The 22278-nt window shown below is 34.3% G+C and overlaps 1 pseudogene; it reads left to right on the forward strand.

The window, feature by feature from the left end:
• Positions 1 to 7710: 7710 nt before the first annotated feature.
• Positions 7711 to 9820, forward strand: LOC143672797 (ubiquitin-conjugating enzyme E2 R2 pseudogene; annotated as a pseudogene).
• The last annotated feature ends 12458 nt before the right edge of the window (positions 9821 to 22278 follow it).

Consider the following 22278-nt stretch of genomic DNA (forward strand, 5'->3'; position numbering starts at 1 on the left):
TCAGAGAAACAAAATGATGATTAAAGACTTGGAAAATCAAAACCTTTTCAACAACCTTTGAAAAATGATCAGAGAGAATAGCCTGAGAAGTGAAAGAATAAACAGAACACTTTCAGAAACATTAGTGAGCATCGCAGTCAAATCCCTTAGCTTGGCGTCCTCATGACCTTCATCCATGCTTTGTCTTCTATCCACTATCCCCCATTGCACCTGAACAGCACCCGGGAGATTCTCCTATTACATTTTCTCAAACAAATATGACAAGTCTATACATTGATTATTTATTTATTTTTAAATAACATAACAAACCTGTACAAATCAGGAGAAAATAATGATTTTAATCATATTGAATTTAAACACAGAAATAATAATTATTGAAACTTGTTGATGCAACATAGAATGGTAGGATTGTCAAGTGGTTAGTAGATAGAGACAAAAGAAAATAGAGGATGCAGATATTTATCCTGATAAATTCATAAAACTTCAGACCTTAAAGCACTGCAAGGTGAGATTCTTCATTCTTTCAAGAAAAAATGATAGAGGAATTAACAAAGATATTACAAAAGAGTGAAAACTGAAAGCTACAAAACATGATAGAAAATGACAAAAATTATATATATATACACACACATATAGGTAATATACACATATACAAGATTAGTCTAGAAGACTATGAAAGAACCTAACCACCAAAAACTTTAAGATATTTACATTTTCTTTAATATTTTAAAATGTTTTCCAAATTTTCATCAATGTTCATTTATAATTCTCTCTATAACTAAATTATATCACAATATTTTACTTCACTATAAGAACAAATGATTGAAGTGCTGTTTTCCCATTTTAGCTGTTTGTCTATCAAAAGATCCAAAAGTGGTTATGAAACACAAGTGAATATTTTCATAACAAACACATTGCTTTTTCAAAATTTTGCAAAACTGTAGTTATTCTGATGATGATGGCCATGGTTGATAAGTATTCCATTAGATTCTTGTTTCAGCTAACCACCTGGAAGAAAAGGGGGATAGTGGCTATGGATCATGAAAAGATTTAGAAGTGTTTTTCAAGCCAGTTACCTCAGAGCATTCCCTTGCAGTATCATCTGGTAAAATGCGATTAATCTCCCCAGACAAAGGAGTGAAGGCTGTTTCCTCAGGCTAGGTGATAACAGGTTTGGCAGGCACTGAATGATTAATTTTTCTGCTAGAGGTTGGACGGCAGACTCATCAGGAAAGACTCCAGCTCAGGAAGCTGTTTCCTCAAGAAAACCTCTGGTAGGGGTTAGCTTGCTGTCTCCTCAGGGCAGGCTGGAGGTTGGCTGGCTGTTTTCTCTGGGTAGGCTGGATGTTGGATGTCTGCTTCCTCAGAGCAGACCAGCACAGGTTTATCTAGAAAAGATTCAACAGAATCTAGGGTTGCAATATCTCCACTGCCATAATTATCAACACGTATGTCCCCATTCAATTTTCAGGATCCCATTCTTTGCAATTGATGCCCTCAATTTAACAGCAGAGACCCTGCAAAGTTGGGAATTTTGTGCATGTTATAAAACCACTACTCACATGAGCCCTTAGATCTGATTTTCAGAGATCTCAAGTCTACAGACAGGAAATAGGATTTTCTTTCAGGAAACATGTAGAAATATTTTTCTTATTCCACTAAAGTTGCAAATTTGAAGCCTTCAGTTCATCCCTTTCTTTAACAACTGTATCTAGTATATCTAGGAACAATCTGCCAATATCATTATACCTTTTAACTCCACAAAACTCTGCTAAGGTGCTAAAAACTGTCACCTAGAGCCTTTCCTTATATAAGTGTATGATCAACAGAATCAAAGGGTGATATTTTGCAGATTTTTACTGAAAATTCATGCCATGGACTGTCCATGCCTTTTGATTTTTGGTAATAGGGTCATTAGTGTCTTTGAATCTAATCAGAGTAGAAAACCAATTGCAGAAACCTTTTTACAAATTGTTTTTTGAGAACCAATCCCAGTACCAAAGCTGTATTAGGGTTCTCTAAGGAAACAGAACCAATAGTTAATATCAATAAATAGTACGAGATTTTATTGAAGTGTCTCATGTAACTATGGGGATACATGAGTCCAAATTCTGTAGGGCAGGCTGCAAGCTGGCACCCTGATGAAGGTTTTCAATAAATTCCTCAGGAATTTTTTCTGGTTGGCTGAAGTAGCAACAAAAGTTCTCTGTTCTGACTACTGCCATCACCTCTCCCTTAAAAAACACTTCTCATTGTGGAAGACACTCCCCATAGATAATTGCAGTCAGCCATAGATACCTTCAACATACTGCTGATCTAAGTCCACAGAATGTCCTTGCTGCACAGGCCAGTGCTTGCTTAACCAGACAATTGTGCATGAACACCTGGCCAAGCTGACAAATGAATCTAACCAGGACCATCTCAAAGAGTAAAATAATTTTGGTAGAGAATTAGGAGTAAAACAGAAAAAGGGATTTAATTTCCTTGTCCTAGATGATAGCAAAAAGTTAACACTTTATCCCTGACAATTATTCAATTTGATTATTCTTTTTAAGATTTCTACTGCTCCATTTATTTTTGTCAGGTTTTTCAGTTGTGTGCTTTGAAACTCTATTAAGGATTTTTATATCTTTCTGATAAATTGGCTGTATTGTTATTGTATGCTATCAAAAATACATCTGGAATACACACATCTTTGTGTAAAATCACAGTAGTTTTTATCTACATAAATTCATAAGATATATTTATTCTTTCTTGTACTTTTCACCCATCTTATAAAAATCATATAATTGGTTATTTTTATGGAATTCTCAATAACTCTGACTTTTATTGGGGTGTTTAGTGCATTTACATTTAAAATAATTTTTGATATGTTATTTTCATTTTATGCCACCTGTTCTTATACTTTTGATCCTTCTCTCTTGGCTTCTTTTTGGTTAATAAAACATATGAAGTCCAATTTTTTTATTGGGTTTTGAAAACATGCCTGTTTTTATTGCATTGCTAATGATTATCCTAAGGGATAAAATTTACATTACTAAATTATTTTAGTGTACTTAAAATTAATATTGTACTGCTTCACATAAAGTGTAAGAACCCTAAAATGTTCAATTCCATTTACTCATTGTCATTTCTGACATTGTATCATTTATTTTACTCTCAGAGAAATTGCAAATCTAAAAATTCAATGTTATTGTTTTTCTCATAACTCTCAGTTGTCTTTTGCAGAATTTTAAAATATTTCCCATCTCTGATGCTTTTCATTTCTTTTGACAGATATTTTCTGATAATATTCCGAAACTTTTGTTTTGTAAAATATTTTTGCTTATACTATCATAAAGTTTTCTCCTGATACCATATTTTTCATCCTGAAGAACTTTTGCTGGCTTCTTTTGTACTGCAGGATTTTGGCAGTAAATTTTCTGAAATTTCATTTATTTTAACTGACTCCATATCACCTTGCTTTTTTTTACATTGGCAGGCACCGGGAATCAAACCTGGGTCCTCTGACATGTCAGGCAAGCATTCTTGCCTGCTGAGCCACTGTGGCCTGCCCTCACCTTGCTTTTTAAGAACATTTTCACTAGATGTAAAATTTTCTTTTTTCCTTTAAATGCTTTTTAGATTTTTTTTCTTCTAGTCTTTTGTTTTCTGATGAAGTCTACAATGATTGATATTTTCCCATGCAGTTAATATGTTCTTCCTGCCTCATATGGCTGCTTTAAAAAATGTTTCTTTGTATCTTTCATATTTTATCACTTGATTATGATGTGCCTCCATGCATGCTGGTGTGTGTGTGTGTGTGTGTGTGTGTATGTGTTGGGGTTGATTTAACCTGCTTGCATGTTCAGAACTTCTTGAATGTGTAAATTGATGTTTTTCTCCAATTTTTAATAAAATTTCATCCACTTCTCTTCATTTTTTATTAAATAACTTAGGCTATGTTCTTGCTTACTTAGTTTTCTCAGTTTGAAAACACTTTATTAATCTGGCTTGAAGCTTACTGATATATCCCTCTAGGCTTCCAATCTGCAGTTTAGTCCTTCCATATATATATAAACAATAATATGTATATATAATTTCAGATGTGTTACTTTTCCATTCTGGAAAGATGTTTGCATTAATTTCTTTATTAATGTATGTTCTAGTTTGCTAGCTGCTGGAATGCAACACACCAGAAATGGATTGGCTTTTAATAAAAGGGAATTTATTTTGTAAGTTCTTCAGAGGAAAGGCAACTAACTTTCCACTGAGGTTCTTCCTTATGTGGGAAGGCACAGGATGTTCTCTGCTGACCTTCTCTCCAGGCCCCTGGGTTCCAACAACTTTCCCCAGGTAACTTCTTTCTGCATTTCCAAAGGCCTGGGCTGAGCTGTGAGTGCTGAGATGAGGAATGCCAAGCTGCTTGGGCTGTGCTATGTTGTGGTCTCTCATTTAAGCACCAGCCAATTAAGTGAAACATCATTCACTGCAGCAGGCAGGCCTCCTAGCCTACTGCAGATGTAAATGAGCAACAGGTGAGGTTCATGTACCATTGGCTTATGTCCACAGCAACAGAAGTAGGTGCCTTCACCTGGCAAAGTTGACAACTGAATCTAACTACCACAATGCATTTAATATTTTCTTGCTCTCCCAAATGTTTAGTTTTCACTGAAGAATCTCTGAAAAATATTTTTAAATTTCTCTACAATTTATATTGCAGAGAGTTGGCATATTGTAGAGTTTGGATTATGTTGCCTTTCTTTTAAGGTTATTCAGTTTTTTTCTCACAGGGAATAAATTATTGAGAGTGCCTTTTAAACTTCTCCAATTTATATTATTTATTCTTTGATATGAAAGACTTTTTTTTTTACCTCATCTGCTTGCCTGAGTCAATCATAGATATTCTTCATAATGGCTGAGTCATAACTCCAACTCCTCCAGCCCTTTGGGACTCTGCAGTTATGTTCTGCTCTTATCACTGCAGCAGAATCTCTTGGGTCAACTTCTAAATCCCCCTGCATGCATACAGCACAATCTTCAACATAAGACTTACAGGGAATCCGCATACAAACACTTAGGGCACATCCTTTTTGTTCCGTCTTGAATGTTTAACCTTTTCAATGCTGGAAACTCCAATTACTGCCTTTTCAGTTCTACAAGACCAGACCTTTATATTCTGATTGCACCCATTACTTCCTTGCTCAGCCATCTAGAAAGACAGGTAAACAAAAGGAAGGCTCTTTTCATATAATGCCAGAATCTTATGAATAACTGACCTTTGCTGCCTGTTGTCCAATGCCTGAAAGGAATTGTCATGCATGTTTTGTCCAGATTAAGGGTTATTTATGATGTCATGGAAATTCTTTTGCCATTTACTCTGTCATGGTAGAAGCCGACATTTACTAGGGATTTTAAATCTTTCTGATTTAAATGATGATACTGTTTTATCTTCTCATTGACTACATCTCTTCTGATTTTTTTCTCTTTCTTTCCTCTCTTCTCATAGATTTTTATTCCTATTTTTTTTTCTTTTTTGGGTGGGACTGGTTATAAAATAATGGTACTATGTTTCCATTTATTTCTTTTCTGATAAATGTAAATCAATATTGGGCTTTCTAATTCATTACTAGCTGTTTTAAAGTTCATCATTTTTATTTCTTCTTTAGTTTACCATTATTGTTTTTACTTTAGAACCTTCATAAAACTAATTATGATATACAATTTTATTGCCTGCTTAAGGATATATGAATTTAATATTTCCATTATTCAGCTGAGTACTACTTTAATTTTATTTTTTATTCAGTGATGTGAATGACTTATAGTGTTATCCATTATATAGTCTAGAATCAAGTCTATTTCCTGATTCATTGAAGATAATTTAAGATTGTGCTTATGGCTTTAATTTTAATTTTCAGGATGAATAGTCTTTCAGTTTTTATATTTTGTATAGTAATTTAAATTAAAATACATTTGATCAGAAAATGTGATTCCTGTATATTAAACTATGGAAATTTATTGAAATATATGTATTAATTTTAGTCAATTTGTTTAAAAGATTCATAGATGCTGAAAAAGTAAAGTTCAAATAGTGATATGCAATTTTAGCCCTCTCAATTATATTATTTAGACATTACAATTCTGAAAAAAAAATTTAAAGATTAATTACACAGTAAATGAGTTATGTATAAACATTTTACTCATTTATTCAGCAAATATTCTATTGAAAACCTGCAAGGTACTACACACTATATCAAAAGGGTAGCTGGAAGCTACAAAAAATATACAGAAATCAGTACCAGTATGCCATGCTAGAATTTGAAAGATACTATTTACAAAAAGAAATAAAATGTAGGAGAGTATAGTGAATGAGACATTCTGGTACAAGGGCAGAATTATTTTTAAAAATAATTTTCAGAGATTCTTCAGTGATAATGTCATATTTGTTCAACCTGAAAGAAGTGAAGTAGAGATCTATAAAAATACCTTGTGCAATGGAGGCTCAGGTGAATGGAATAGTAAAAACAGTGTTCTAAAAAATTAGTTACTTTAAGTTCTTTTATCCTAAAAGTTTGCCTCACTGTACCTTAGTAAAAACTGTGTACTAAATATCTCATATGAGATTTATTATTTCAATTCACTCTCACACCTGTCTTTTTAGAGGACTTTATTCTAGTTAATAAATATAAACAATACGAACTCAGATTTTTCGAATATATTTATATTTTATTGTCTCAATATTTCTACTTTCTTCATTAAAATACATTTTTCTTTCTTGTTATCCCTTTCTTATTTGTTGACTTTAGGTATTCTTAGAGCATTGCTTTGCTCACTCTTCTCATTCCTTCCATATCTTGAAAGGCAAATTTCCTATGCAAAATCATAACTTATTTTATACTACTTTCTCTATTTAGCAACTAATATTCTTGAGTTAATTTTTAAATGGACCTCTAATTGAGGTGTATGGGTTTAACAGTGAGTCTGAATCTACATCAATTGTATTTTCACTAAATATTATATTTTGGAAAACTCCTTAAATATTTTTAAATAAAAAATATTATTTTTTAAAGTTGTTGCAAAAGGTATTTTAAACTGGATGAAAATAGTTATCTCCATTTTGAAGCCTGATGCATAAAACACACTTTAAAGTGAGTGCTTTTTCTTAGTATGTTACAAAATAAAATACAACTGACAAATTTCAAACATGATGTTTTTTTTTTGTTTAGGAGACATAGTGCGACAACATTAAAGGGTTGGCTATCTATAAAGAAGAGAGTCAGAACTTTGAGTCAGTCAGGTGAAAGAAAGAGGAGTGGCAAAGAAATTCATGACTCATTCTGGAAAGATGGTATCATAGGGGACTAAAGGAAAGGTGCAGAGAAAACAACTCAAAAAGAGAATGGGAGGTTTACCAGAGACAAGTATAAGGACAATACTGTGAGCAATTTATATAGATAAAATATATTACTAAATCTTATGATGGCCAAATAAAAGGTGGTATGTTTGTTTTTCTTGAATCAAAACAGCAAGAAAACGTTAACAATTAAAAAAAATAACTAAAAAGGGAGGGCGGGGGAGGGAGGGGCGTGTGCACGCGCGTCGGGCTCCAGCCGCTGCGAGCCACCCTCTCCGGGCGCGCGCCCCTCCTCCCTCCTGCTGTTTCTCGGCTCCGTTGCTCCCGCGGTGCGAGGCACTCTGGCTTCTCTCCTCCTCCGTCGCCCGCCCCCCGCGCAGCTGCCGCCCTCCCCCTCCTACCCGGCACCTGCAGATCTCCCGGAGAAAGAGAGGGCGAGCAAGCGTGGCAGTCCCGGGCCGGCACCCTCCCCTCACCATCGCCAGCCCTCCGCCGCCTTCCTCTGCCTCCACCTCCTCGACCCCCCTCCAGCTGAGGCCCGAGGCCCCGGACCCGGAGCGAATTCCCCTTAACTCCCTCGACCTCTCCCCACACCCATCCAAGTGTGAGGAGAAGGGCCCAGCCCGGCCCGCATCGCGTGTGAGGAGGACTCCGGACCGGCCCGCGGGCAGTCTGGGACCTGGTCCCGCCCACCGGGTGTGTGAAGACAGGGGCCCCGTGCGGCCCAGCCGCAGGGCAAGCGGAGGGGAGGGGTCTGTTCGGGCCCGGGCCGGTGCCACCACCGCGATGGCCCAGCAGCAGATGACCAGCTCGCAGAAGGTCCTGATGCTTGAGCTGAAATCCCTGCAGGTGGAACCGGTGGATGGCCTCCGGATCACCCTGGTGGATGAGTCTGACCTCTACAACTGGGAGGTGGCCGTTTTCGGACACCCCAACACCATCTACAAAGGCGGCTACTTCAAGGTCCATATTAAATTTCCTATTGACTACCCGTATTCACCACCTACCTTCAGATTCTTGACCAAAATGTGGCACCCCAACATTTATGAGAATGGAGATGTATGCATTTCGGTTCTTCATCCGCCTGTAGATGACCCACAGAGTGGAGAACTGCCCTCCGAAAGGTGGAATCCTACTCAGAATGTCAGGACTATCCTGTTTCGGGTAATCTCACTGCTTAATGAGCCCAACACATTCTCCCCAGCCAATGTGGATGCTTCAGTTATGTTCGGGAAATGGAGGGACAGTAAAGGAAAAGACAAAGAATATGCTGAAATCATTAGGAAACAAGTTTCAGCCACTAAGGCCGAAGCAGAAAAGAATGGAGTAAAGGTCCCCACAAACCTGGCGGAATACTGCATCAAAACTAAAGTGCCTTCCAATGACAACAGCTCTGATTTGCTTTATGATGACTTGTATGAGGAAGACATTGATGATGAAGATGAGGAAGAGGAAGATGCCGACTGTTATGATGATGGTGATTCTGGGAATGAGGAGTCGTGACATGTTCCTTTGATGCCCCTGTACTGCCCTGCCTTCTCAGGCCAAAGGGAGGGGACCAATGGGGACCTAGCAGTGCCACCTCAGCCAAAACCTATTCACAGGGGGTAGGGAAAACAAACACGGCTCCTCCTGACTCCCCTTATGGATCTCAGTTTGCTCCTTTTTATGGACCTCTTGATGGAGAGAAAGTAAGCCTCCACAGAATGTCTGAATTCTTGCATTCTTTACCCTTCCATCACTGTATTGATTCTTTAAAAAAAAAAAAAAAACCCACTCACAATTCCCGCCTCACTTCATCTCTACAAAGTGTTCACAGCAAAACACATTTGGTCTATTTTTAGATTCTTAAAGAATTGAATAGTTTGTCTTCAAGTCGTTTCATATATTTTAAAAGCTGGGAGCCCATTGGGAGTTCACAAGTGCTGCATATACTGGGTAGTAAAAGAAAATGAAACACACGCACACACACACACACACACACACACACACAAGCCTACTACAACAACAAAACCCCATAAAATCCCACAAAACAAACTAAAAAATTGCCAAGATTTAGCTGCTCATTTACAACATTAGTGTGTGTACATTGGTTGGCTCAGCCCCTGTGGTGGCGGATTTTCTTTCTTTTCTTTCCTAAGGCTGGGGGATAGTGGGTGTCAAGGAGTTTGTGCTAAGTTGGATAAAATGAGGCCTTGGCTACTCTGAGAAGTCAGATTTTGGTTTTTGAAACCAATCGGGATCTGAAGCCTGAAATAAATACTCATACTTAGAAAAAAACTAAATACATCCTTTTGTTTATATTAAATATAGAAGTCTGCAAACTAATTGAAATTATCTATAGAAGAATATGTTTTCAATGCAATTGCAGAAAAACAACCCATACAAATTAGAACCAGGATAAATAGGAATAAGCCAGGGTGTTTTATATAATTATTTTTAAATGAACATTGTATTTAGAAGGAATAAAGGAAAATCCCTGGTAGAAAAGAGAAACTCAGAAAATATAATTGGTTTAATAAGTCTCAATAATGATTTTGAAAAATTTTCACATTAACCAATTTTTACCAGACAATATTATTGGGAAAGTGCGTTTTATGACAGGCAAGACAAAATGCCTTTATTTAATAAATGCTTAATAAACAAATGAAAGGATAAATTGGAATGCTGTGAACACAGGGACATTAATTGATTAAGTATACTTTGGTGTGGCATGAAATCCATTCAGTTTACTCAAGTGGTGTGTTTATGTCTGAAACAAACTTGAATTAACTGTACATACAGTTTCAATTATTTATCAAATATTTATGTCAATGTTATTAGGGACATAAGTTCTCTGATGTCTAATGATAGATGGTGTTATATTCATAATTCTGTGATTTCAACATAACAAATCATATTTACTTACTGTTTTAGGATTTTTATGTATGCAAGCTGTTTGTTATGCAGACATACTGTTGGTCACCATTTTGATTAGGTTATTTTAGTTGAGGTCTGCCCCCACATGGGTTTTATTCCTCTTACTGGAGTCCTTTTTAAGAGGATAGAAGAAAAATTCCAGAGACATTGAGAGAAAGACTACAGAGAATCTAGGAGAGGACCCACAGAAAACAGAAGGGAGTCTGTGAAGCCAGAAGCTGAAAACAACAAAACCCAGGGGACAAGAACCAGAAGACACAGATCATGTGCCTTTTCATGTGACAGGGGTGACCCAGATGCCAGCAGCCTATGTTCACAGTTCAGATATCCTCTTGTAGATGCCTTGAGTTGGACAATTCATAGCCTAAGAACTGTAAATTGTAAGTAAATAATTTTGCATGTATATGGCTCCTCTATGGGAAATATGCAGGGAAGAAAAGGAAAAAGAGAATGACCATGCAGTATAGTTTTAATGTGTGAATTCAATGTGCTAGCATCTTTAGAGAAGGGTGTGACTACAATTGTTTTAATAGTGATCCATGGGAAACCAAATTTTCACAAGTCAAAAAATTAGCCTGATATAAAACATAAATTGGAACAAAGTCTCAACAGAGTAACTTGGCATTATGCAGCATAAAAGAATCCCTGGAGAAATTAAAATCCCCCTGGGTTCTCCTAATAGGATGTTTGTTTAGTAGAGAGGCTTCAGAAGATGGATCCTGGCCAGCAGTCTATTCAAGATCACAGAGCACAAGACTAGGACCTCAGAGTTTTGTGAAGAACATTCTTAATCAGAAAACTCAATATTTAATTGGTACATTTTTTAAGATCTCAGAGAAAATATTCTGTGTAATCTATTAGACAAAGATTTTATGTCAAAGATATCATTCATAACAATCAATTATTTTCCAGGAAATAATTCTTTGCAATTCGAACCAATAGTGGTCATTTCATTCTGTGATCTGTTACAGCATTTATTATTCAGTGGCTTGGATTTATTCATATCAGGTTTCCTCATGATATCTTGACTTTTACTCATATCAAATCAGAAAACGTTCTCAATATATTTTAATTTTTGTAGTCAAAATGCCTCAAATCTAATTTCAGGGACAGTGTCTATCCTTCTTGCACAGTAAATATGTTTGAATTGACCTGTTGACTTTTTATCCTGGAAACATTTAGTCACTAACTTGATTTTTGTTAGGATTTATCAGGTAATCCCAAATACAAGAAATGTAAAGTTTTAATATATGGAATGTTTCAGAAGGGCTTGATTATATAGTGTTTGAGAAAATGTTTTTCGTGGCAGGGCTTTAAGATCACATAATAAGCTAATCAGCTTTGTGAGCTTTAGAAAAGAGTAAGTACTATAAGTTATTTTCCAAGTTAAGTTGATAACTGGATCTGTTTTCACTGGACATTAATCAATATAGTCTTCCAAAATCTTCCAAAATAATTTAGGAATGAGATTCCACTGACATTGAATAAAGTCAGAAAAACCTGGGTTAGGTTTTCCACATCTTACACTGAGGTCAGTTAAGAAAATCCAAATTCTCTAAACAATGCTACCACATGGCTTTCACTATTCCATTTTACCAAAATTGCAAGAAGTTAAAAAAAATGATTACTCACTTTCTACCATGTAGGTTGTGATTTCTTATTATATTCTTGTTAGTTTCATCTATAAACCTTCCTCAAAGTGTAAATGTAAGAATTAAATAAGAGAATATGTAAAAATGGTTTGGCCCATCACAGGTGACTCTAAATGTTAACTAGATATTCAAAGTAAAAAAAAAATAATAATAAATGGAGGCTGGACTTTCTGTTCACACACTGGGCAAATGTTATTTATTTACTCACTTATTTTGCATAGGCAGGTGCCAGGAAGGCAAATGCTCTTTTGACTAAACTCTGTGTGTTTATACATTTTGAATTTTTTGGTTTAGTTGTTTTTAGTTTGCCTTGCTTTGATTGGTTTCTGTTTTTTAGCAAACCAATGTGTTACCTTGACAGTAAGTTTCTTCTTGTTTTTATATTTGTTTTTTATTTTCATTTAATAAATAATGTTTTTGCCTGGACTGCCTTTAATCCCATTCTGTTCTTTTCTGTGAAGTCAGCTATGATAAAATAATCACTGAGTCTAAAAATTACCTCTGGTAATGGAGCCAAATAAATCCCTGCTCCTTTGCTCACTTTTAACCAAAAATCAACCATTTGTAATAATACTTTTAGAGATTAAATATTTATTTAGAGAAGTTTTATTGAAATTTATGTAAGTTGAAAATATGAAGCATTTAATACATCTTGAGGAAAATAAGGAATAAATCCAAAAATTACTTCAAGAGAGTGAGTTAATTTTGACAATTAACTAATTTTATTTCATATATCTCAGTAATTAGAATGGTTTGAAGGAGATGAGTTTTTCTGTATTCTTTTTTCACAGCATATATTGAGAGTTGCTGTGTTTTAAAACCAGAGACAGCATTTATAATCCCTTTGTTAAGACATGTAAACGTGATGTGTTGAAAGGAAAGCCTGGCTCTTTTCTCTTGTTTCCTGATGTTGTTTTACATTTGATCCAGATCTTTTGGAGGGTGGAATCCCCAATGATTTTGTGAACAGTGGGGATTGGCTCCATCATTTCAGATCTTTTAAGCAACTAAAGATAAGCTTGGGAGAAATAAAATCCGAACACTGTCTGTCCAAATTGTGGCATTTTTTGTTACTGTCTTTTTAATTTAAGAGAAAAATTATCACAGACACTCTTATCTCATCTATATAAGGTTCCATAAGGAAAACCAGATGTGTTACAAATTGTAATAGTCTATAAGAATAAAGTATTGTAATTTACACACTCTTATATTCCTTTTATTGCTAATCATATGCTTCTATAAATACATCATTATTGGTAATAATATTTGGGATACATATATATTTCACTGTTAGAAACCCCCAAATGAGTAATAGAAATCACTCAATAGAAATCACATGCATGCATGTGTTTCCACATATTAAAGTCCTTCTTAATATGAGGGGTAAGCTAGTCAACATTTATTCATTGAATTGACTGAATACAGAAAGTAATATTTATAAGTATTAAGAATGCAGATACTTGGAAGATGGAATGAAAATATGAAGAGATAAATGTAGGGTAAAATGGTGAGCTAAATTTAAAACAATTTTTTAAATTAATTAGTTAATAGGTAAGTTAATAAAGCATTAAATAAGAACAAACACAAGGTTCTAACATAGGCCAAAAACAATCAAACCAACAAAGAAAACTACATAAGAACTAAATGAAAATTTGCAGTGCTTTTAAATGAGGCAATAGTGAGAATGTACTAATATTAACAGGTACTATTGTACATGGCTTAATAAACATGAACATTTCTTTTTCTTGGGAAAACAAGAGTAAAGACTTCTACTTAGTAAATTCTACTTCTGAACATTTTAGTGCTATTATTTTTAAATCACATTATTCTAATTATGGGTGGCCCAGAACAATTAAGGAAATTGTCCAAATTCACACTGTTGAAGTGATAGAACAATACTTTCAAAATGTTTCTGGTGTAAATCTGTACCTTAAGTAAAAGTAAATTTATTTCATAAGACTTCTCATTATTTACAATCTAAATACATAATGATAATGAAACGCAGCCAAATGTATGAAGTGTAGTCAAATGGATGAGAAATATCCAGATTAAAATAAAATTGGATTCAGTAAGTTATTATACAAAAAAGTGAACATTTGAATTATAAAAGTGCACAGTGAGAAGATATGAATTCTAAGATGTCACAAGACATGTCTAAGACTAATCTATTAAAGCTATAAGGAAAGTGGTATTTATTGTTTAAATTGAGAAAACGTGATTATTTAATTAATAAAAATTAGAAAGCACTGATTTTGAATGTGAGAGTAGGCAACTGCAAATCAGGGTATTTTTAGAGTGTATTCTGTATCATTTTACAATTTGGTGGCATGGCTATATAATCTTTAGTTTACCATGAAGTTGTGAGTCAGAATTTGTCCACATGCCACATTTGCCCAAGGACAACTGAAAATTGTCATCAAAGCTGGGATCAATGTTAGTACTATACCCTGGTACACAGAACCAAACCTGAGATCTTAGACTATAAATTCCTTGTTTGGGCCACTGGGTTTCTTAAGTAGCAAACATGACCATGATGGGAATGCAGCCATGTCAGTTCAGACAGTTCCAGCAATTTATTTTCCTGGTCATTGTACAAATTTCTAAATCATAAACTCCAAGGTTACACATGTGAAATTTTAAAACATATGCAAGATATACAAGATCTGCTAAGCCCTGATTTCTCCAAATATTAATGTTGAACAGTTACCAATTTTATGTATGGAGTTAGGGGGATGGGCTACAGTTGTCTATTCTAGGATTGTTTTTCCTGATATTTTAAATGGCAATAGATGGAGTAGTATCAGATATTTTATTGAGGAAGTCTCCAAGTTATTTCCAACTAAGATTACCATTCATCTAAGAACACTTAGAATTTGCTTATGTTTCCTTTGCATTCAGAATAAAGTCTTTAATGTATTTCTATCTATCTTTAGTCTATCTATAACAATAGGCTATATTACTAATTTTCCATTATTTCATCCTACAAAACTTCCCTTCTATTTCCCTCAGAATTCAGGAGAGAGGTCATTTTTCCCCATTGAAGTAACCAATTCCTTTTTATAATATAATAATGTAACTATTTATTATGTTAAGTTGAAGTAAACAAAAATATTTTTTGTCAATGTCCTCCTCTAGACACACACACACACACACAAATGCACACACCCGCATATATACGTACATACATAGTGACATTAATTTTATATTTCACTCTTCTTTTATATGGTATAAATGTAACACAATTTCTAAATAGTTCGATTTATAGTTCTGACCCTCAACTATTTTGCCCATTGTGTCAGTTTGAATCTGTTGTGTATCCCAGCAAAGACATGTCCTTTAATCCTCATTCAGTATTGCTGGTTGGGAGCTTTCTGATTGTTTCCATGGAGATGTGACCCACCCAATTATGGGTGGTAACTTTTGATTAGCTGGTTCCTATGGAGATGTGTCTCCACTCATTCAAAGTGAGGTTTTCTTACTGGAGCCCTTTAAGAGGGAACCATTTTGGAAAAAGCTTTAGAGCCGCAAGAACCAACAGAGCCACCAGAACCTACAAAGCCAACTGAAAGGAAAAAGCACCTGGGAGGCAGTTGAAGAGAAAGCTAGCAGTTCTTTCCATGTGCTTTTCCAGCTGAGAGAGAAATCTTTAATATCATCATGTTCTTGAAACAAGGTATCTTTCCCTAGATGCCTTAGATTGGACATTGTTATGGATTTGCTTTAATTTGGACATTTTCACAACCTTGGAACTGTAAACAAGCAACTTAATAAATTCTCCTTTCTAAAAGCTATTCCATTTCTAGTATACTGCATTCTGGCAGCTTTTGCAAACTAAAACACCCATGTAATATTCCATGTCTTTCAAGTCTAAAATATAAGTTATTGAAAGTGCTTGAAAAATTGTGAAGGATTATTCAGTATTAACTTTGTGTATTTTCATTATAATTTTTTATTATTTAATTTTGAATTAAAATGTTCACCCAAATGCATTTACATAAAAGTCTCATTTATGTAAATAGTATATATTTGCAGCCTTTTGGAATTAAATTTCAAATAACAAGTTGTATGTTTTGGTGAATTTTTGAAGGAATGCATAAATGTTTTCTGTTATTGTTATCATTATGTCATTATGAAAATTAAACTCAAAGGTTTTTTGCATTAATGAATATTATAACTGATATTTCAATTTTCTACTTTTTCACTGTCACTTATAGAGGCATTGTACTAATCAGTTAATTTTGGCTTTCACTGAAATGAAAAGATAAAATTTCAATCTAAATGAATGCCATGTAAATATAGGAATTAATATCTAAAGGACATTTAGCGGTCTCAAATTTGTGCTACTTAGCTCAGTTGCCAATTATAGTATAATTTTATTTGTGTATACAGATATTATCTGCAATACTTCCTATTCAGATGGGGAAATTTATAGCAATTTGAAAGGAGCATATACCTTCCAAACAATCAAGATTTCTGAACTTGATTTTTTCTAACTGTTTATAGCTGCTTTATTTGTTTTAGTCCAAAATTGGAAACAACCTAGTTGTACCTCAACAGGTAAATGCTTCAGCAAACTGTGGTGCATCCATAGCATGTAATGCTAATCAGCAAAACAAAAGGAATAAATTATTGATACAGGCAACAACCTGGAGAAATCAGAGAATTATGCTGAGTAACAATATCAATCCTAAAACAATAGATAATGTAGTATGATTCCATTTAAGTAAAAAAAATAATTTTAGAGAAACTGTGGGTTTATAGAAAAATCATGCATAAATCCAGGGCTCCCATTCTTGAACTGACAAAATATAGAAATGGTGAGATTAGTGGTGGTTAGGGGTTAAAAGGGGGGTGTTGTGAGAAGCAAGTGGATGTAACTCTTAAAGGATAATGTGAAGGATGCTTCTAGTGATAGAAATATTCTATAGCTTGACCAAACCAATGTCAACATCCTGGCTGTGGGGTGTGAATCTCCCTGGCAACATGGGATAGAAATCCTGGGATGAGCTGGGACTCAGCATCAAGGGATTGAGAAAATCTTCTCAAACAAATGAGGGAAGAGAGAATTAAAAAAAATAAAGTGTCAGTGGCCAAGATATTTCAACCAGAATCCAGAGGTTATCCTGAAGGTTATTCTTACACATTATATAGGTATTCTTATCTTAGTCTATGGTATATTTGAGTGGCTAGAGGGAAGTACCTGAAACTGTTGAGCTATGTTCCAGTAGCAGCCTTGAATCTTGAAGATGATTGTATAATGAAATAGCTTTTATAATGTGACTGTGATTGTGAAAACCTTGTGCCTGATGTTCCTTTTATCCAGGGTGTGGACAGATGAGTAAAAAACATGGATAAAAAATAAATAATGGGCAGTCAAAGGCTGAAATAATTTGGATAGATGGAAATACTAGTGATCAGTCAGAAGTAGGGGTAAGGGCATGGGCTGTATGATTTTTTACTTTTTACTTTTCTATTTCTTTTACTGGAGTGATGCAAATGTTAAAAAAATGATCATAGTGGTGAATACACAACTATGTGATGATATTGTGAGCCATTGGTTATACACAATGTATAGAATGTTTGTATGTCAAGAATGTCTTTATGTTTGTTAAGGTTTGACAATAAAAAATTTTTTTAAATCCTGATATGATATTGCACAATAGCTTTTTAAAAAGTTATTACTGGAGAAAATATTTTCAGTATTATTTCTTACAACTGCATGTGAATCTACAATTATCTTTAAAAAAGAAATTAATAGTTTGAAGAAGTTTCAGGGATGAAAACTGAAGAATAAAAATAATAGTAAGTAATGATAAGTAATATAAGTAGTAAGCACTTATAATCCTACCACCCAGAAGTAGCAACTATTAAAATGTTAATGCATCCCTATACTTGGGCATATTTTTTAAAAGGTATACTATTGTATGCAGTTATATACTTGCTTTTCTAGCTTTAACAGTTCATCATTCATTTCCATGATATTGAAAATTCTTCAACATTGGCTTTTAATGGCCACTAGTACTCCATTGGATAAATTAAATTAATGCATTCAACCTAATCACTATGTAGGTTGCTATCAAATTCTTTTTTTTTCTTTTCTTTTTCTTATTTTTAATTGAGAAGGTGTCTTCGATTGTGAAAGTTAGAATTAGGTGATATGTCACAGTACGTACATTACCAACCAGATTTATTGCCTGGTCAAGTGCCTCAACCTCAATGTGACTTTCTCTCTCCTTTGTAGAAAAAGATAGCAGTTGTAACAGATCTGGGCTCAAAAGTTAGCTCTGGAATTTATTTTGTTGTGTGCATAGTTCTCACTCTCCCCTTGGCCTTAGTTTTTCAGTAAAATGGATTGTATAACATTTAAATGGGAATGAAGTGACTAATACACATAGACATACAAAAAGGCCAGTTCCTCCAAGTTTAATATAACGCATCTCTTTGAAATATTTTAATGACTCTGTACACTTGTAAATTAAACTAAATATGCCTTGTTATGGAAAATAACATTACTCCTACCTCATACTAGAACCAAATATTAATTCCAAGTAGATTGCAAACTTAAATGTAAAAAGCAAACCAATAAAGATTTCAGAGGAAAGCATAGGAGAAAATGTTTTATGGCCTTGGTATAGACAAACATTTTCTTAAACATGCTATGAAAAACTTCTGTGTATAAAAGAAAACCTTGGTAAATTTGACTATATTAAACTTAAAACTTTTGTTTCTCAAAACATATTAAGAGAGGGCATGACAGACCACAAACCAGAAAATATTCACTAACAAAGAATATCTAGAATATATAAAGGATTCCTACAAAAACAAAAAGACTAAATACAATATGATGTGTTGGATCAGATCCTGGAACAGAAGCGGGGCATCAGTGAGAAAAACTGGTAAAATCAGAATAAAGTCTATAATTTAGTCAACAGTATTGTACCAAAGTTAATTTTTCATGCATCATGGTTATGTAAGATGCTAACATTGGGGGAAACTGTAAGAACTTCCTGTACTATCTTTGCAACTTTTCTATAAATCTAAAATTCTCCCAAAATAAAAAGTTTATTTAAAAGAAGGGAAGCAGGCAAGCAGGCAGGCAGACAACTTTAGAAGAAATACAAGTGGCTAATGATACATGAAAAGATGCTCAAACTCACCAGTAATCAGAAAAATGTAAATTAAAATAATGATATCACTTTGAAGGAAATTTCATTAAATTTGTAGAATCAAGCAGTCCAAAGGTAAAACATGTAGAAGGAGTATGTTCAGGGCAGCACTCTTCATAAAAGAGAAACAAAGTAGACAACCCAAATGGTGTACCATCAAGAAAATGGGTGAATAAACTCTGGAGTATTAGTTAAATAGACTCCTATGCAGCTAAGAAAACAATTGGACTACAGCTCCATACAGTAACATGAATGAATCTCAAAAATCATTTTAAGCAAAAAAAAAAACAAGTTGTAGAAAATAATGCTATGCATAAGAAGTCTAAACATCAAACTAAACAAGATAATCTTTGTGCATATATTTGTATACAGTAAAATTATAACAAAAAGCAAAGAAATAAACACAGAATTCAAAATAGTGATCACTTCTGTGGGGGAAATAGAAAAATATGATCTGGGTGGAATCCCAAGGTGCTTCAAAAGTATCAGTAATGTTCTGTTTCTTAAGTCAGATGCTGGACACACAGATGTTCATTTATTGCTGTGCTTGAAAACTTTCCACGGCTGCAAGTCTTCTTTCTTGCTTCTCAGTACATGGAGTAATCTTCACTGGGCAGATTCCATAGAGACATGATCATGGCCTGACCCTCCAGGCGCGCATCCCCCAGGGCGCACCAACCCCACGTCCTGCTCATCTTCCCACGTGCAGAACAGCAAAGACCCACCGCCCGCTGAGGCGTCCGGGCACTTCCAGCCTGAACTTGGTTGTATAATGATATATATAATTTGAATTGAAGGGAGTTGATTGGCTTCCCATATAGGATGAGGGTTTCATACTTAGGATACCTCTTTACAGAAGTTTTTGTTTAATCTGTGATGAGAACACTGGAAGATCTTTAAAGGAAAGGAACAAACTAGTCTGGCTATTAATGACTCCTTAATTATTCTTGAAGTCACTCTAGGTAAGTGTCAGAACTTTCTAAATATGAATTAAATTCAAAATAAGCTTTCTCTGAGTGTTAGCGACACTTGTATGTGAAGTGAAAATGAAAGTGTGAGATTCTGCACTTATGACTTCATTTATATTAATGGAAAGTGAGGCCAGGAATGGTGGAAAGGCTTAGAATTACCAGTATGAGCGGAAAAGGAATCTAAAGCCAGATTTTGTTTCTAAATAATTTTTAATGTCTGTGTTTATTTTGAAAACTTTCAAGCTATAGTTCACCATAATCTCAGGACTATGATTCTGTCAGTTCTCTGGATAACTAATTTCTTCCTTGAAAGTATTTTATTTATGTTCATCTCATTGGGGAGACAGAGTTAAGAAACACTTTTCAGTTTTTTATCCATCTATTTAAGTATTTTTCTATATGTATGTGTATATATTTATTTCTGTCCATATAGAAAATTGAAATGTTTTGGATTGTCTAAAGATAACTACACTCAGTCTCATGTCACAAACACACTCACATATTCAAAGAATGAGATTGTCTCCCTTTCAAGAAACAAGTTCAGCAGCATTTTCTGTGCAAAGACTGATGAATAGCAGGCATTTACAAATAACAAACAACTAAGAAATAGCGGACAGGTGTGTGGCACTTGGGAGTTATCAGGATTAGAAAGAGCATCCCCAGATTCTCTACAAATTAAATGACATAGATTAACAGGAACAAAACAGAGTACAGACTTTAGGTCAGCACAATCTGTCAGTAACAAGAGAATAAACTCCATGACCACTGTGAAATTTCCATCAGCCATTTGTTTGTTTTTCTTGATATCTGATTATGATAAGAAGATTGAATTACAAGAGAATAGCAGTGCTACAATATAAAGACTATTTGAAATCTCTAGCTTTGTGACTTGAGTTAGAAACTTCCTCTTTTCTGGCTTTCTTACCTATATAATTTAAAATATGTAGCTACAATGATTCTAGTACCTTCAAATATGTTAATTTGCCTATCTCATAGGCAATAAAACCGTGTATAAAAAGCATTTAAAAAATCACTAATCTCTCACCTATGTGTGACATGACTCCCGTGGATGAGCCTGACCCTGGCTTCACGGGATTGAGAATGCCCTCTTGACCCTTGTTAAATTCAGATTTAACAAATCTGAATGATTATGACTACTGACTCATTATATAAATATTTTATTTTAGTTTCTAGTGTATTAGAATAGCTAGAAGGAAATATTGGAAATTGCTGAGCTGTAATTCAGCAGTCCTGATTTTTTATAATGATTGTATAGCTATATAGCAGAAAAAGATATTAGTGACCCATGTTTATATGGATCTACTTCTGGATTTTTATCCTGTTTAACTAATCTATATATCTACATCTGACAATGCTACACTGTCTTAATAATTTACCTTGAATATAAGTCTTTAAATTAGGTAGAATTCAATACTAGGTGTCAATAACAAGGTGGGGACAAGGGATGTTTGTGTTTTTTCTGGAGTAATGCAAATGTTCTAAGCTTGATCATGGTGATGAAGGTACAACAATGTGATGATACTGTGAACACTTGTTTGTACATTTTGGATGAATTTTATGGTATATGAATATTTCTCAACCAAACTACAACTGAAAAAATAGCATTAAAATCTTAAGTTCAGGATCCATTTAATGTTGGTCTTAATATGAAAAAAAGCTAAAGTGAATTCCATTCTAAAGAAATGTAAGGAAAAGAAATGTTTAGTTTATAAATGCATAAAAACTGAAAGTGGAAATTAATTCTGCAAACCCCAGTGAAGCTTCCTTTTAATCACTTCATTTTGGATTTAAAAGCAGCCAATATTATATATATAAGATAAAAGGATAAACTATATTAATTAATTTAGACCTGAGACATTCCACCTAGCCCTCATGTTTAATTCATACTCATTTTTTTAACTGGCAGTGATTAAAGCAAGGTCCTATCATACAAAACATCTAGTGTTATCCTTGGAAAAGAAGTGGGGCATTGATTTCTGAGAAGAAACCCACCTGGGATGGGGAAAGAGAACACTCTGAGCTGGGCTATGAAACATGGTAAACAGAAGCTTTTATTTTGCTTTTGAATGTCCAATGAAAATGTCTTACAAAGTCTTAGAAAACAGAAGCCTCATTACTTTCTCTGAGAAAAAAAGTAGAGCAAACCTTTAAAATAAAACAATCCTATAAAATATACAAATACATCCTTACAATGCTTTCTATTTTTAAAGTTTGCA

The sequence above is a fragment of the Tamandua tetradactyla genome (genome assembly GCF_023851605.1).
Source record: "Tamandua tetradactyla isolate mTamTet1 chromosome 15 unlocalized genomic scaffold, mTamTet1.pri SUPER_15_unloc_4, whole genome shotgun sequence".
Lineage (NCBI taxonomy): Eukaryota > Metazoa > Chordata > Mammalia > Pilosa > Myrmecophagidae > Tamandua > Tamandua tetradactyla.